At 46.8% G+C, this 18501-nt stretch overlaps 2 non-coding genes across 2 annotated transcripts; both read left to right on the top strand.

The window, feature by feature from the left end:
- Positions 1-14888: 14888 nt before the first annotated feature.
- Positions 14889-14986, top strand: MIR424 (microRNA mir-424). Its single transcript, NR_033091.1, has one exon. It is a non-coding gene; the product is annotated as a microRNA mir-424 (primary transcript).
- Positions 14987-15244: 258 nt separating this feature from the next.
- On the top strand, positions 15245-15315 carry MIR503 (microRNA mir-503). Its single transcript, NR_033100.1, has one exon. It is a non-coding gene; the product is annotated as a microRNA mir-503 (primary transcript).
- The last annotated feature ends 3186 nt before the right edge of the window (positions 15316-18501 follow it).

Here is an 18501-nt window from a genome sequence, read left to right as displayed (position 1 = left end):
TTAAGTGAAGAAGAACAAGACTTCATTCATTTGAGCCTGAAAAACAGTTAAATATCTATATAAGCCCCATTCCTAAGTAAGAGAGAAATTGAGTAGGGCAGGCAAATTTAGAGCGTGGAAAACTCCAGGCCTTGGAGCAGAGAGGACAGCCTTCTTGGAGGGCATAAGACTTGAGCTAAGTTCTGATCTGTCTGACTGGATATATATGAAAAAGAAGAGATTGAATCAAAGAAGATGTCACTATTTAGAGCTCTAGAAGCTTAGAAGACATAGTAAGCTCTGGATTTAAGTAAAGAAATTGGAGTGAGGATAAAGGATAGGGGTGAAGATGAGTCCAGGTTGGACATGTTGAGTTTGAGATGATAGTGACATCCGAGTAGCTATGTCTAGGAATTAGCTCAAGAAATAGAGCTTATATGAGCTGGAGCCTAAGTAAGGGGTGTAAGGGGTAGTTACTGGTAGCTAAAGCCTTGGAGAGACCACATGAAAACAGGCAATTAGGACCACAGAATCAGAATTCCCTAACATTCGATCCTTAAGAGACAGTTAGGAAAAGATGAAGAGACATCAAAGGGGACAGAAGAGAAATGATCAAGAGATGGAAGGAGAAGTATGACTCATGGAATTCTAGGGAGGAAAGCTGAGTATATTTTCCAGTGCAACAGAGAAGTCAAGATGGAGTAAGCCTAGGCATCATGGAATTGGGAGCCTTTGAACTAGACCTTAAATGAGAGATGGAATTTCATCAGGTGAAGATGAAGGTAAAGGGCATTCTAGGCAAAGGAAACAGCAAGAACAGAGACACAAAGCAACAGTACGGGCAAGAATCATATTTTGCCTAGGTAAGTGTCTCAGGATAATTAGGCATAATTTTTCGAAATTCAGGAGTAATCTGCACTTGTTGGCTTGGACATGTCATTACTGGGTAAAGGTACTTCAACCATTTCAGTAGCACATTTGATCTTCTCCACTTGATTGTGTGCTTCTTGGGCATGGGAGACCCTCTCCTATGTGTGTGTTTGTTTATTTCTTTGGCCTTTCTTGTCCACAGGACTTGGTGGAGGTACTCTGTAGGTGTTCAGTCCAGTTGACTGACTGACTGGTACTGAAAAAGGGCCTAGGCATTCACAAGTGCAGGAACCATTCAAAAGATGGGAAGATAAAAATGCCTTAAGAAAGGCATTGGCTAATTTTGAATCAGCTAATTTATTTACCTTTTGAAATGCCACTCTAAAAGAGTATTTTCCTCCTTTATTGTGGTAATATTTATTCCGTTTTTAAGGTGATGTGATTTATAAAAATCTACCAAATATTGTTAATCATATTTGTGATAATAATATGAAATGATTTATTGCCATCAAAAAAAAATGAACATTTTCAGGGGCCAGCCCCGTGGCTGAGTGGTTAAGTTCATGCGCTCCGCTTCAGCGGCCCAGGGTTTCACCAGTGCAGATCCTGGGCGCAGACCTAGCACTGCTCATCAGGCCATGCTGAGGCAGTATCCCACATAGCAGAGCCAGAAGGACCTACAAGTAGAATATACAACTATGTACTCGGGGGCTTTGGGGAGAAGAAAAAGAAAAAAAAAGGATTGAGAACAGATGTTAGCTCAGGACCAATCTTAAAAAAAGAAAAAGAAAACAGAAATGAGCATTTTCACCTTTCTTTCAACCTCTGGGAAAGTCAAAAATGCCTAAAACCATTTGTTATGAAAATTGCTTGTCAAATATCTGAAAACTAGAGCCATAATGAGATTTTTCACCCATAAATGGAGACTCAAAGTAACATTTAAATTTTTCTTCCTATAACCTGAAAACAGCAAACCAGATTTTTCTTTAAACTGTGTAAAGTATATGTAAATGTTCAAGGCAAGAAGTCTTTTATCCCTAATTTTAACTAATAGTCCATTTTGGAGATGCTTATAAGTACCTCCATCCCTCCACCCCTCCACCAATAATGAGGGCCTGGTAGCATTAAACTAAATACAGTGCTGTTCACACACATGCACATGTGTACACATGCACACACACACACACACACACACACACACACACACCATGTTTATGAGAAATACTTATCAAGGGCTGGCCCCATGGCCGAGTGATTAAGTTCGCATGCTCTGCTTCAGTGGCCCGGGGTTCACAGAGTTGGATCCTGGATGCAGACCTATACACCACTCAACAAGCCATGCTGTGGGGGCGTCCCACATAGAAGAACTAGAATGACCTACAACTAGGATATACAGCTATGTACTGGGGCTTTGGGAGAAAAACAAAAAAGAGGAAGATTGGCAACAGATGTTAGCTCAGGGCCAATCTTCCTCACCAAAAAACATACCTTAAAAAAAAAACAAACAGGGGCCGGTCCGTGGCTGAGTGGTTAAGTTCACGTGCTCTGCTTCAGCGGCCCAGGGTTTTGCCAGTTCGGATCCTGGGCGCAGACATGCCACAACTAGAAGGACCCACAATTAAAAATATACAACTATGTACCAGGAGGCTTTGGGGAGAAAAAGGAAAAATAAAATCTTTAACAAACAAACAAAAAAGAAATACCTTATCAAAGGACAAGTGTCGGGGCTGGCCCCGTGGCCGAGCGGTTAAGTTCGCGCGCTCTGCTGCAGGCGGCCCAGTGTTTCGTTGGTTCAAATCCTGGGCGCGGACATGACACTGCTCATCAAACCACGCTGAGGCAGCGTCCCACATGCCACAACTAGAAGGACCCACAACAAAGAATATACAAGTATGTACCGGGGTGCTTTGGGGAGAAAAAGGAAAAAATAAAATCTTTAAAAATAAAAAAATAAAAAAAAAATTTAAAAAAAAAAAGGACAAGTGTTTATTATAAAGAGAAGACTAATTTTCACAGAAACATCCTTTAATTATTTTTTCCTTTTTCTTTAATTCAGTGTTAATCCTTATGATTGATCTCTATGACATCCTGTTTAAACTGTAATTATAGTTGTTTATTCCCAAAAAAGAGAAAAAAGGGGGAGGAAGGGAGAGAGAGAGAGAGAACGAGCGAGAGAGAGAAACTTTCAGTCTCGTGATTTTCTACAACTTTTTCAGAAGAAAACAAATGATTTGGTCAGATTTCAGCTTATAAACTTGCATTGGTTGTATACAAGACCTTCTGCATTAGTTATCTATTGCTGAACAACAAATTACCCCAAAACAACAAACATTTATGATCTCTACTTTCTCTGTGTCGGGAATCTGGGCACTTAGATGGGGGCCTCTGGCTCAGGATCTGTGGAGGTGCAGTCAAGCTGCCGCTGTGGCTGCAGTCATCTCAAGGCTCACCTGGACTGAGAGAATCTGCTTCCAGACTCACTCAAGCGGCTGTTGGCAGGAGGCCTCAGTTCCTCTCTGTGGGCCTGTCCATGGGCTGTGTGTCCTCATGATATGAAAGATGATGATGATGGTGATCATAACAGAAAGAGAAGGAGAGTGGGGGAAGGGAAGAGATGGGAAGGGAGAGAGCCTAAGTTAGAAGCCACAGGCCTTTTGAAACCCAATCTCGGAAGTGACATCTCATCACTTCTACCATATTCTGTTTATGAGAAGCAAGTCTCCAGGTCCCGCATCCACACAAGGAGAGGGGATTACTCAAGGGTGGGGATGCCAGAAAGCAGGAGTCATTGGGGCCCAGTGCCTACCACACCTTCAATCTGACCATACTGGCCAAGCCCACAAATTCAACATTCTTCAATTTATTTAGGTACATACAATTAATGGCAGGACAGAGACTGGGTGGAAAAATACCTGATATGCCACTGCCGTCCCCTTGCCTCAGTCAGTTCTAGCTTCCTTCCCCAGGGAAAACAAGTCCTACAAGCGACGAGTTACAGGACGGACTGATTGACTGGTGACAAGCATTCCAGAGGAAGCTTCCATTTATTTTTATAAGAGGACATTGATGAAGACATTTAAAGCCAAAGGAAAAAAGTGTAAAAGGTAGAGCAAATAACGTAAACGATGATACTAGATAGAAGTTCTAATGCTGTGTCTAATGTGACCCATATTACTGATAATATATGCTCTTTCAGCAGTCCTCTAATGGAGCTTAATTCAGATCAGGCCAACAACCTTCTAATGAAATTCAGAGCGAGGGTGGGGAGGTGGGGGAATCTGTGTTGATAGATAGATTGATAGGTAGATAGGTGGATGATAGATGATAGACGTGTGTATATATAGGCATGCATATATATTATATATATATATAATATACATATGCCATTATTGTCCAGCTTCTAAGGACAAGAGGCAGGGGCCTTTACTTACTGATTTGCATATGAATATTAAATGAGCACAGTGCTCCCCATCGCCTCCTACAGTACTTCTGTTTCTTGCTTTGTTCCTATCCAATTTGCGACCATCTGACTTGGCCATTGTGAAGGTCCCATAACTTACCTGAAGGGTGATGCATGAAACCAAAGCAGCTCGCAGAATCCTTAAACAGCAGTAGCCCGGAGCGGCTGACTGGGCAGGAGCAGGCGGTGGGACTGCTGGAGGGTTCATAACCAGGTTTCCCCAAAGTGAAGCGGAAGTGAAGCAACAGGCTGGCCCTTCCCTACATGGATGGCTTTGTCAAGAGTCATTTGTAGATGTTCTCTGACAGGCAGTGGGAAACTGCTCTGAGTCAGAGAAGTAAATGCTAATACCAGTTTTCAAACCTAAAGGAACGTCAAAGAAGCCTTGCCAGCTGTCTAGAAACATACCGTTGGAAGGCATTTGAATTCTACAGTTCCTAGGAGGAAATATTTAAATTGCCCAAGTTATTTTCAAGGTTATTTTAACTTTGTCACACACACCCTATTATATAAACACCATGCTAATGTAAATTACTCACCTTTTAAAGTTACTTCAAAATTTTTGACTCGTAGCCAAATACTTATTTCTATCAAGAATTCTTTTAAGTTGTAAGTCGACAACTTAAACACACACACATCTTTAAAAGGAAAGTTTATTTTCCAAGTAAGGCCCATAGAATATTTATTCTGTTTTCTAAGCTGCATTTACATGACAAAGTACTAAAAGAAAGCCAGCGTGGGGAGAGAAGGGACAAGTCCGAAAGCAACAGAGAGACTGGTTTCTTCCGGGTTAGAGAAACCCCAGCCCTCCCACTACCAAGCGTGGGTCAACTTAGGAACAAAATGACCCAAAAGTAAGCTTCAATGTCATTGCCACACCAACTCCCTGGAATAATTTACAGTCTGCAATCAAGGGCTGGCTTGAAACTAATGATCTCCTCAAAAATCTGGCTTTTTATGATCCAAACTACAAATTAATTCTCCTTTTCATTTCATATTTCATCTGCTTAATTTTTGCTCCGCTGACGTGGAGAAATCACACTCTTCTGAGTATATTCAGATGCACCGAAGCTCTAAATATGTTGTGATATTTGGGTTACAGCAACTATGGGGAATATTTGTTACCCAAGTTACTTTCAATGTTGTTTTAACTTCATGAAAATATTTAATGACAATTTTTTTAAGCTGCCCATGAAAAATAACATTCTCCAGTTTGAAGCTCTGCCACCCCCCAGAAACGGTTAGCCTCAGTCCAGAGGGTGTGTATTTTTATTCCTCTATTCCATCAAATCAGCACATGATGTTAAGTTTCTGGATTCTTTGGATGAACTTTTTTGCCTATTTACTGGTATTTTAAAACATATTTTTTATGACTAATTTAACAGGAAATCGATGAACTTTAAAAAGCCAGTCAAGTCCTAGTTGGGGGATAGCTTGGGGGGTGCAGGTGCAGGTGTGAGAGAGAGGGAGGAAGGGGGGCAGAGAGGGTAGGGGAGGAACAGCTACCGAAAAAAAAGGCTAGCACATTGTGTCATACACAGTAGCGTACAATACGTAGTATTTTTCCATCCTTTGTCTTGTCTAGTAAGCAAACTGACTCCTGCAGCAGGGAGAACAGGCTATTCCGATCCTTCAGATCTTCGTAGGTTTATCATAGTGCATAGAGTTACCATGTAAGCCAAGTGAATCTGTTGCAAACACTGTCTTCATTACATCACGCCCTTCTGAAGGCCCTTTAAAGGCTCCACACCATCCTGCCACTAAAGCCAAAACTCCTCTGCCTGCTTCCACGGCCCCAGAATCTATTTGTCCGAGATTAGATGGACCTTCTTTGTCCAGCTCAATCTCCAACTAATTCCCCGGACAGAGGTATCCCCTGTCCAGCCAGGTCTATCTCCTTTCAGCTCTTCTCTACCTCCAGGTCTCTAGACACATTGTTTCCCCCTTGCCATGCAAGTTCCACGTTCCCCTCAAGGGCTGGCTTGAAACTAAAAAGTATAAAATGACAGTGATAGTTTCTCAGGAGAGGGTTTACAGCACTGAGTAGGTAATTTAAAGGCAAATTAATTCCACATTATTAAAGGGGATGTGTTTCAAATGTCAGTCCCAGACCGACTTCTGTTAAGCCACCGTTATCTCCGACTTAGACCACCCACTCCGAGTTTGGTGCGCCAAGGGCACCAATGGGCGCCTAAGGCAACTCTTGAGGATATTGGCCAGAATCTTCCCACCAACACAACACCTTCTTCTCACTCCCTCCATTTCCTCTCTTTCCTTCTCAGGGACACATCTATTTGACAAATAAGGATACCAACTGATGCAAGCTATTGTGCAAAGTGCTGAGAGGACACCCATAGACAGACATGTCCGTACCCTGTAGGAGCTTACTGTCTACTAGGAAGAGACTCTGAATAACCACCCTTATCAAAGTGCTGTGATGGGCAGGACAGAGGCAGTTAACTCCAACTCTGAGGTCATCTGAGAAGGCTTCGAGGAGGAGGTGGCGTTTGAGCTGGGCCTTGAGGATGAGGAAATGGGAGGAACAAACATCTCCTGCACAGAAGCATGAAGAAGGTGTGGCTGGAGGGGCAGATGGGAGCCAGGTTGGAGGGCGGTTTGAATGCCATATTCAAGAGTTCAGCTTTCAGTCGTGTGATTTTTGTGCCAAGGATTAAAATGATCAGAAATGTGTTTTCTGAGTGAACTCAGAGGACGACTGGGAGAGGAGCAAAACTCAGCTGGGAGATCAATGCGGAGCCGGAGAAGGGTACCTTGACGACCCAGTTGTGGCAAATGGAGCGTTTGAACAGAAGACAGATAATAGGAATGGAGAGGCAAGACTTAGTTTTCTTGTTCTTCTTTCTACTTTTTGCTTCCTCTCTTTTGATCTCGCCCTCACTCTCCACCTCACTCTTGTTTTCACTGTCCCCGCCTGTGGCCTCTGCATTTCCTGGGTACTCTAAGCTAAAGAAGCTGCTGAGCCCCAGGTTTCGGGCAAATGCTAAAATTGAAAACTGGGTCCACATCTCCACCTCCCTTTCCTGCCGATGGATGGGGCTCACTCTGGTCATTAGCTACTGCAAAATCCCACCTGGTTTTAGACCCAAGAATTATCTTAAGAGACATGAGGTAAAAGAAACAACATTTTCCACCAGTCCTAGAAACTCCACCTATTAAGTCTCAGTTGTAAAAATGCAAACGATTATGTTATGGGGACAAGAAGGAGAGCTGCAAGCGAGTTCTGGATAGTTCAGTGTTCACAGCTTTAATGTAAATGCTTCACTCACACATATTGACTTTCCCTCCTTCCCTATTTCAACAAAGTGTTTCACGGTTTGGAAAACACATCGTGTTTTAAACAAAGACAGCACCCCTCAGCACCCTTCAATCTCCTACACCCGCCTTCCCCCTCCACCAGCAAGATATTCGTTGTCCCCAGGAGTGTTTTCCCTTTACATAGCAAGATCCTAAAAGTGATGTCATTCGGCTTGGCAGAGCTCTGTGCATTTTACAGGACCTCCTCGGAGCTGGTCACTTTGGAGTTTGTTTTTTTTTTTTAATTTTTGATGTAAATGGAGCCAACAACTGTCCAAATGCCCTTCAGCCTACCTGAGCGTGATTACATGTGACAGGTTGACATTGATCTACACTGGGGTTTTTTTCTTCTCTCTTTTTCATAATTAGGTAAGGCTCAAGGAAAGTGCTAGATGTGTAAAGTTAGAAACTTGATGACCATACTGTTTATGGTGAAAGCGGGTGACCAAATCTAGCCTAGGACAATGCTTGGAGATGGCTTTTCTGTCTCCAGTCCCCTGTCACTACACTTTGTTCTGTCAATTATCACTCTGTGCAAAGGCCAGGGAGTCATGGTCGCTTAGAGGGTGGTGACACTGTAGGGCCACACGGCGTAGACTGCAGCCACCCTACGCCTCTTCGTTGTGGCCTTCCTTTGCTCAAAGATCTGATCATTCCTGTCATCTGACACAGTCTTTGATTTAATGGGCAAAAATCCAGGAATAATTAAGACAATAATAGAACACACCCAACAAGAAAAACACGCCGTGTTTAAAGAAGAAATCCCAGCAGCATTGAAGGCAGTGGCTCTGCGTCTTCGAAATCAAAAGCAACAGCCATCAAGGACTTGCTAAGCTCCTCTTTGGCAGAAAGGAAAAATTTACAAATCCATTCTCCCTTTTCCCGGTGAGATCATGGGAGTGGGAGAAGTGAAGATTTGAAATTTTTTCCCAAAGTTCTAAGTTTTGCAAAGAACCATATTTTATTATGACTAATTTCATAAAGTAAAATAAAAATTACCAAAGGGCACTATCTGTTTTGTTTAATCTGACAGTAGGGCAAGCATTATTCTATTATCACTGCTCACTGCTAGCCTTTGCTTGAACCCTGAAAAAAAGCCTTTACAAATAACACACTGGAAGCTTCATAACATGATTTCAGTTGTTTTCTTTCTGTTAAATCTGTAACTCTATCCTGATTTTCTCTCTCGGAAGACTTCTGGATATTTACAACATAAGGAAAGTCTTGTTTCCCTAACGCAAGGCCTTCATGAAAAACATAATCATAAAAGGCTTTTTTCTTGAAAATCAAAATGCTAAGTTCTAGAAATTGTCTTTACAATTTAAAAAAGAACCTTCAATTCAACTCGTTTCCCTAGTATCTATTTCCAAAGATTCCTTCGCAGTTGCTTTTCAGAAAACACTTTCCAAAAATGATCCCAAATACCTTGTTATGCGGAACTTCCTTGCCGAATATCTCCAGGCTAGAGCTAATTTATTTTTCTCAGCTGCGCCTTCAGATCCTTCAGAGCTGTTGCTAAACTTTCCTCCCTCGGCTGACTATAATTATTTCTTATCAAGGTAATTTCTGAATGTTTCGTGGGAGAAAATAGGAGGAAGAACCATGTGCTGTTTTCCTGAAAACACCCGCTTTGAAACAGCATTTCAGAAATGACCAAAAACAATTGATGGTGTGCATTTCGTTTTGGGGGTTCCTTCTTGCCCAGTGAGAAGTTGCCTGACTACCAGTTGGAGGGCCTCCCTGACACCCCGCTAGTGAGGGGAGGTGCCGTCGGGTTCTAACCCCAGGATGAGTTTCTAAACACTTCTTGGGGCAATAGGTCTGCAAGAGTTTTGTTAAGTTGGGAAGGGCCTATTCAAACGAGAAGCCATTTGCAGAATCAGGGTTTACTTTAGAGGTCCTAAGAAAATCCTTGAGACATCATTTTTGAAAAATATTTGAAGATTGTTCACTTGAGTAAATACTTAAGCCGGCCCTCCCTCACTCTCTGCGGCCTGTAGCCATATTACTCATCCTCAAAGAATTCATCAATATTCAACTGGCTCTCTAATTTGCTGATGTAGCAAAAAGAGTTTAATAAAGAAAGCTGTTGCAATTTTTCTTTAGAGGACGTGCCACAAACTCAGCTTTTATCTTATAGTGCTGGAATCTTCTGCCTTTCCACTAATCTAGGTAGGGAAATGAGTGCTTACACGCTGTTAGATCAACCCAAGCAAATTTCCCCAGAAAATTCTTTCACCCCAAGGACTCTGGAGCTTTATAAATGATCTATCTGAGGATTTAGACGCTTGTTCAGTCACGCCTGACAGCCTGGCAAACTTTCAGCCCTGTCCACGAGGAGTTTTGAAGACTTTAATAGGGAAATGGTAGTTTAGTAATAAGTTTTTAGCTCCCACCGAACCCATACAAGTCACTGCAATTTTAAAAGCTTTTCTGAAAATCAAATCTTGGTCTGTAAAATCTTTTTGGTTAATTTTTTAAAACAGCTTCGCAGACCCTGGAAGACTCGACTCTCCCTCCCCTCACCTCCCAAAAAAAGAGAGAAAGAAAAAGCTGCAGACGCCAGCGAAAGGCCACGCAGCACTTGCAACGCCGTGGGGCTGCGAGGTCGCCCTTGAAAAGAAATTAAGGCTTTACATCAGATCTACAGAAACATCACAGTAAAATGCATGCGAGAGTTAAGTAGTTCAAGAAACTCGAGCGCCGAGTATGGTGGAATCCGTGGTTTTATTTTTGTATACTGATTTCGTGTGTGTGTGAGTGTGTGTGTGTGTGTGTGTCACTGTTACTATTTTCTTTCGACACCTGATTTTTTTTCCAGCGCCCGCGCGCGGTTCTCCACGACCCCGCGCGCAAGGCGCAGGGCGCAGGCCGCGACAGCCTCGGCCTCCCTCCCGGAGCGCGGGGCACACGGGCCGCAGCGGCGGCGTCAGGCGCAGGGCTCAGCTCCTCGCGGCCCACCGGTTTCCTCGCTCGCCCGCGGCGCAAGCACAGCCGAGCAGACCGAGTGGAGTCAGACCCCGAGCGGCTGAGAGCCGCCAGGGAAGCCCCCTCCCCGGGCGAGCGCGCTCGGCAGCTCCGCAGCGCTGCGCGCCTGGCTGCCCACCTGCCCCGAGATCCGCGGGGCCCCTCCTGGCCTGCGTCCCGTGCCCGGGGCTGTGGCCCCTGTAGGCCAGCGCTACCCACTGCTCTTCCTGTCCAGAACCCGCTCGATTTGAGCCCTGCTTGTTCGCAGATTTGTCCCACCCGGGACAGGGAAAGAGAAAGAAGCTGCGCTCATTTTCTTAGCGTTCAGGCGCTATGTTATAAGAGATTTCTCGCAAAATTTTTATGACATTTTGCAAATATACAGGAAAGTTGACAGAATAGTACAATGAACGTCGGTTTACCCCACCCCCCACCTGGATGTAACAACTGTTAACATATTGCAACACTTGGTTCCTCTCTCTCTCTCTCTCAGAATGTGTGCCTGTGTGCGCTGCGTCATTTGAAAATTGCAGACATGGTGACATTTCACCTCCACACTTCAGCATGCATCCTCGAAGTCCAGGGACAGCCTCCTACTTACCTTCAATACCATTCTCACACATAAGAAAATTAACTCTTCGCCCCTAATAGACACTAGCATCCAGAAGAAGGGCTCGTTTACCTCCTGTTTCCCCATTTCAGTCTTAAAATCAGTTTCCCTTCTTGGACTGAGACAAGTGTAGACAATTGTTCTCTCCCTCCGTGCTATGTCCCCCTAAAGCGGATGGCCAGCACGTATGGGGCTCGCCTCATCCCACAGGCCTCTCTCCCTGAGAGCTTGGCAGGCTGGCGAGGGCAGCGGAGTCCCGACAAGTCTGGACTCAAACGCGTGGGGAGAGCGCTACACTCACGCGGTCCGAGGCTCCCTGTCTCCTCCCCAAACCAATTCAGGTACCCCAGGAAGCACAGCGTGAGAGGCTCCGCTCAGCCACCGTGCTCCCTCCCGGCAGCTCAGAGGGCACCGCGAGGGGACGGGTGGGCGTGGGGTGGGGTTCAACGTGTGGCTCTCTGGCTGCGCGCTGCGCTAACTTGTGCCATTGGCTTTGCCATTTTCCATTCTCTCTTCTCCGTGAACCCCCGCTATTCGGCTCTGTATGGACTATTCTGGGCGCCCTGTGTCCCTCTTGGCCCTTCCCGGCTGTGGACCAAGGCTGTGGCGTCGAGCGCCTGCACAACCCCCGCTTCCCTCCCGCTCCCTCTCTTCCCCTCCCCCCTTCCGCCCCCGGAGAAGCCCGGGGAAGGGGGGGGAGCGGGAGCACCGCGTGGCCACGCCCCCGGAGCCGGCTTTTTCTAGGGCCGCTCCAGGAGCCTCTCCGCTGGCTGCCCCGCTCGCCTCCCCGGGTGCGCACGGCTCCGACCCCGCGCTCCGCTCCGCCTCCGCCACGCCGCTCTCCGAGCTTCGGCTGCAGCCAGCCCCAGAGCGCACCCTCCGCCCGCCACCCCGGCCCCCGGCCCTGGCTCTCTGCGCCCAGCGCTCGGTCCCCGCGGCTGGTGCCCGGCCCCTCGCGCCCCGCGACCCCGCCGCCTCCCACGTCCCAGCCCCGCTTCCCGCCCGGGCCCCGCTCTCCCGCTGTCTGTCCGCGTCTCCCCGCCCGCCTTCCTTCCTCCCTCTCTTTTGCTCGCTTGCCGCTTGTTCGCTAGCTTTCAGTCTCGGCGAAACAGCTTCGCAGGAAAATCCCAGAAACCTTTGCAAAAAGCTGACAATGAAATTTAAGAAGTTCTTCGATTTCGGCGCCATTTTCGAGTGGAGCGAGAGGTGACATGAGATTTTTTAAAAAGGGACTTGTTGGCTGGCGTTTTTCCCGATAGGAACGTTGGTTACGGTGGACTGAAAAAAATCTGGTGACAATGCTGAAAAAGTTCCGTGTGGCTTTGGGATTGGAAAGCATGCTTGGGGGCCGGGGTGCGGGCGAAACAGACCTTGAAAGTGTTTAGCACAGGAGTGCGGCCGGGAAAATTCTTAGGAAACGGGCAGGAAAAAAGCTAACAGGGAGGGGCGGGGAGAGAAAACTGAGTAAGGGGCAGTGACCGACTGTCAGCCTCGCCAGGGTCGGGAGCGACTGGTTTTGACAAACTGTAAATGGACTTTTCACGGCTCTTATTTGCAAGCGGCAAACTATGTCTTGGAAATAAATGTGTGATTAATTTTGCACTGTCTTTTTCCCAATTAAAACTTTCAAGGTTGTTTAGTTTTCCCTGTAGGAGTCTTGACATTGGGAAGGTTTGGCACCAATGCGCCAAGGGAAGGTACCTGGTGTGTTTGGGGCGTGGGGAAGAAGGCATCTGCAAAATTCAGACAAAACGTTGTAAAATATGAACAGAGGAAGAGGCGGATTCTTTGGCTCTTAAATGATGTTGCCAAACAGTTCTATTCAGAAGGGATGGGTGGGGCTATGGGCAACTCGAAAGTATCGATTCTTTGTCTTTTGTATCAGCGACCGACCCTCTCCTGAAGTGACAAGACGCCTCTTTGTAATCTCTTTTCGTAAGTAAATTTCAGTCTAAGGGGAAATCCATAAACTAGGGGAGCGAGATGGCTTTTTCAGAATGTAAATCGTTGTACTGTCAGTGGGAGTGGAGAAAGGGGGATTAAGCGAAAGGTACAAACGAATTCGATTCCAGTGAGTTTGTAAACTGGAAAGGACCTTCGCCTTTGATACGACTGCTAGTTCGAATGAACTTTTGTTTTTTTAAGTAGTCAACTAAGGAACGTGAAATTAGGGATGACTTTAACATCTGATGTGACGGTTCACATATTTGTGTGGAACATAAATATTTCATTGGGAGAAGGTTGTGGAGTTTTAAAGTCTGTACGTTTGCTAAACATGTTTTTTTTTTCTTTTTAAGGGCAACCAAGGACGTTTTTCTCCATTAATCCCAAAAGTCAATGTAAAAGTTGTTTGTAAATAGCATAGCCAGAACAAGATGGAATTTAGAGACCCTTAATTGTGTGTCCGAATTTAGGGAGTGGGGTTTTCATTATTAATAACTTACCATGACATAAATAGTGTATTTGGTATCACTGGAACTCAGTCTGGTGTTAGGAATTTTGTGCTTAGTCTCATTAAATACTCTGCACATTTTATTAACTAATAAATACACAACATCCATTGTACTGGTGTTGAAAAACCTGCATAATTTTTAAATGAACCAACGCACTCAGCATACTTGAATACTTCGTGTCTGTTACTTGTGTTGAAATGCAATTGAACCTTCAAAACCATTAGAGTTTTGTGCTGGTTTAGTTGTTTTAACCTTTAGGTTTGTGATTGACGGTTACAGGGTAGTTTCTTTTATGCTTAATTGAATATTTCGTTTAAACAGTGGAGGGGGATGCCTGGAACTTAACTGCTAATGTGTGTCCATTTTCAAAAGGGAGAAGTAGTATCTAATGAGTTAATCATTAAGGAGTATGCACAGGGCCGGCCATTTCAGGACATGCAAGAGTTTCTGTGGAGCTGCTCCAGACAGGAAGGAGTGACTTGACATCAAGCATTTAAACTTTTTGATTTATGTTTCGATTGGTGACATTGAAAGGTATAAATTATTTACAAATAAGTTTGAGTAACCAGTTTCATCTGTAAACAACCAGATATTTCATCTAGGGACAGTTGTCTCTCATTCTTTGATAACTTTAAAAAGAACTCAAAGCAGGGCGTTTGCTGTAGGAATGAAGGACTGACAGTTAAAGAGACGACGGGTCTCTATTTCCCGGCTATCTCCTATGTTAGAATCAGCTAAAGCTGCCAGGGACGTGCTGGTGATCTCCTTTAAGTCAATAAATGAAAAGTTTTGTGGGGCTTTTTTAATGGGGACATTGAGTGAGACTTATGATTTATAATATGCAGCAGGAAGAAGTTTCACTAAGATTTTGAAGCTGGCAAGTGATCCAGATGTTGCCAAACTGCCTCAATTTATTTTTATCTTATTCTTACTTTAAGAGGTAAGATTCTTTCCCACCCTAATTCCTATCTCCCACCCCTCTGCTTTTCACCACTACACTTTTGCAAGAGTCATCCTTTGGGGAAAAAAAATTGAGAGCCACACCCTTCGCTCCACCTGCCGACCCTGGAAATCAAACGAAGTTCTACAAAGGACGTCCATCTGGAAGGAGACGTCTCAGTTATCCGTTTTACTTTATTCCCCGCCATTGGGCGGGGCAGGACTGGGCTTCCTTCCAGTCACCACGTCTTTCTCCACCTGCAGGTACTCCAGAGCGATCCCCCTTCGTTGACTCCGAGGGGATGCAGCAGCAATTCATGTTTTGAAGTGATTTAAACGGTTCAAAACGTGAGGCGCTGCTATACCCCCTCGCGGGGAAGTTGGAAGGTGGGGTTCTGCTGGACGTGTGCTCCTGCGAGGCGCCCGCTCCCAAGGCCAGCTCAGGAGCAGGTAGGTGCGCTGGGGCTTCGCTTTCCCTCTTCTCCCCGCGCCCTTCCTTGCCCACGAGGCGCGGCCATGGTCGAGGGAGGGTGCCAATGTGGGGAGGAGGGGGGGCGGGGGGGAGGGGGAGGGTGGGGTACTTGGGGCGGTCGGGGGGCCGCGCGCAGGCGGTGCCCGCCCAGGAGGGACGCGGTGCCCCGCACTCAGCCGTGCCCTAGCAGCGGGAACAGTACTGCAGTGGGCGATCGGTGCTCTGGAGTATTGTTCCTGCTGCCCGGGCAAGGCTGGGACTTCCGCACGGGCCCACCCACCAGGTAAGTGCTAGTCCAGCGCCTGCAGTGTCGAGCCCCCGGCCTAGCGCGTTTGTCCTCCATCAGAAGTTTGCCCGTCTTTGAATATGTACATGGGTGTGAAAGATGCTTCGTTTTAGCACCCCTTTCCCTGCCCAGGAAAAAATCCCTTCCTGATCACTTAGAATGCCACCCACACGACGAAAACCAAGACAGACTACTGTCAGGCCCCAGCAACTAAAGGGGGGATATTGAAACAGGAGTAAGGGAAGGCAGGTAGGGTGACCCGCTGCAGGCGGTCCCCAGGCCGCTCTGCAGTTCCTAGAAAACGGGCATACGTCCTGCATGTGGAAAGGGTTTTGGAGGCCAGGAAAGACTGAAGTTTGTGGCCCCTTCCCGACACCCTTCCCTCCCTTCCGTCTGCTCGGGCCGCAAGGATCCGGCGAGGTGCGGGGCCTTGCTGCCCGGTGAATGCCAGGCGGCGTGGGAAGGCGCTGAGCTGCCGGATCTGAGGCCTGCAGGGAGACCAGGACCCCAGGGGGTGGCTCTGGAATGAACTTCTGCGTGTCTACCTGGTTCTTGCCCTATCCCCCAAAATCTGCTCGCAGAATTCCACTATGGAGGCGCCGCCCCAAGGCCACCTTTGTCGCCGCAGGGGCCTCGATTAACCCACTGGCAGGGCACTGGCTCGACGCTTCCTGAGCTGTCCATTCAGGGGTCCGTCGTGCCTCCACAACTCTGGGCACTCCTGCTACTTAGCGCTGCACACCTGTCGACCTCTAAAGCCACCTCCACCCCTCACTGGTGGTCCCCAGTGGGCTAGGAGCTTGACAGCCGGCCTAGAAAAGAGGGCTAATCTCTGGCTGGTGTCTCCCTTTTCCTGTGAAAATGACTTTAGATTTTTTTTTTTTTTTTTTTGACCTGGCACATGGGCAGGTAAAGGACCCTTGGCAAAGACAAAGGAAGGTGTGGACTCTCTTGCACGCTTTATGTCATCTTAAAAGAAAAGAAACACAAAAAGTCCCTCTCTTCTGTATGGGCTGCCTTGACCTCGTCTTCATGGGGGCCGGGAGTGGGGTCCCCGGAAGAGTCCCCCTTTGGGGCTGCCCGGGCTTCCGGGCACCCAGGGCCGGGAGTCAGGCTCCAGCCACCCGCTCTCCCAGACGCCCTTGCGCGGGGCCACCGGGCGGTGCGGCCTCGGGCTCCCGGGGCCTTGGCGGGGGCCTCCCCGCGCCGCGCTCTCCCAGCCTAGCAGCCCCGCCCCGCCCGGCGGCCCAGGGCCCCTCAGGCCCGCACTGCCGAGGCTCGAACGGCGAACGGGTTCCCGGCCCCGACTTGCTTTGCCCTTGAGGGTCGGGGAGGCCCGAGACCGCCCTCCGGCCGCTCACCAGCTTCCCTTCTCCGCCTCTGCCCGCCCTGTCTGGTCCCCCTGAGCCAGGAGGCCCGGTGGCACCCGGCGCCCAGCCCTCCGGGAGGACCACGCTCGCGCCATCCGTCGCCCGCAGGACACAGGTGAGAGCCCCGCCGGTCGGGGCCCGAGGGGCGGAGGGCGGGGAGCGAGTGATCCCGACTGGAGGGCATTGCCTTCCCCAAGCGAAAGGGCCCTTTCCCCGGCCCCCAGGAGGCATCGAGATTGGGGGCGTCCCCACAGCCCCACAGCCCTCGGACGCGTGGTGCCCTTTTCTGACTTAAAACATTCGTCTTGCACCAGTATTCACACGATCGAAGTTTCAGTGTGCCTAGCTTTTCCTCCAAGGACAAAAATGTGAATAAAGCAATATTTTAGCCAAACATTTCTGTGTCAATTAAGAAGATGGCAATTCGTTCCAGACTATAAATTCTCTTTAACAACTCTCTAAGGAATTCTTTAAAATTGTTTTTCAACGTTGCTAAATGTGCATCATAATGTGTGGGAGACTTTGTAAAGCGAATCCATTTAGAGTCAGCTGATTAACTGCCCCAGTGTTACCACCTTCCAGGAGGCACCTTCCCATTGTTTGCTCCTTTTTTCCCAGCACACGTTATTTGTTAGTGAGGAAGCTGCGTGCACAAGGCATTGTATTCAGTTTATTACACAGACGTGGCCCTTAAACTACGAAAAGCTTCGTCTACCTCTAAATTTACATTCGACATTTCTATAAGTTGTGGGACGAGGTATACAGGTTGCTTTCATAAACTAGAATTGAACATAATTTTTTAAAAAATTTTAATCACAGGAATATTTTTTGAAGGCCTCTAGCATCTCCAGTTAGCAGTACTGACATTTTTTTCCAACAAAGGAACACTATATCAACACTCTTGGCCCGGATCTGAACACAGAAGACTCCTGTTTCAAGAAAATACAATCATCTCTCAAAGTCTGCATTTTTAACTCACTAGGTATTGAAAACCACCCAAGTGTCCCACAACATGGGGTAAAACAGAATCAATCACTCAGTGTAATATTATACATCCTTTAAAAATGTTATTGGGGAATGTTTTATGATCTGTAAGTCGAAATAACCCTCTCCGGGCATTTCTTTCTCCCTGCTGCTCCCCCATACCCGCGCTTCTTTGTTCCAATTGGCATATAAAGCTGTTTTTCCCTCCAAACAAGTCAGTCACGATGGGAACGTCAATTGATTTGAACAGATGTGTGTCAATGTTACTTGGAAAACTAGATGCCAGTAACCAGGGCCACAAAGAAAGGCAGTGGTTGCAACACTATAAAAACGTATGCGTGCATACAGACAAGGACTAAAGTGGAACCCCAAGCAGGAAAAGAGTTGAATACACTCCAGTGCTGGGAGACTGAATGATTGTATGCTGCTTTTGATTTCCATTAATACGGGCAACTGTCCAATTAAAAAGACCTAATAAGGACTCTGCAGTGCAAATTATTTTGCTGATTGTTTTAAAACACCATACCTATCAAAGCATCGAGGCCGACGGGGCAGCAGGGGACTGGGTTTGTTCCCCCATCCAGCACTCTAGAGCTCAGGGCAACACTGGGAGAAAAAGTGATCCTACACAGGTGGGAGTTCACTTCTAGGCAGGTTTCCTGAGAGACGGTGCAAGATGAAAATAAAAATAGGTTCAAGAAGCATTTTGGGGGAGACCAATGAGTTTTTTGATAGGAATTATTGATAAGAATCAAAGACTTGAGTTGGGGGTTATACCCACGTTGGCATCAATTTT

The sequence above is a fragment of the Equus caballus genome, chromosome X, assembly GCF_041296265.1.
Source record: "Equus caballus isolate H_3958 breed thoroughbred chromosome X, TB-T2T, whole genome shotgun sequence".
Lineage (NCBI taxonomy): Eukaryota > Metazoa > Chordata > Mammalia > Perissodactyla > Equidae > Equus > Equus caballus.
This window is presented reverse-complemented; position numbering and strand designations above follow the sequence as displayed.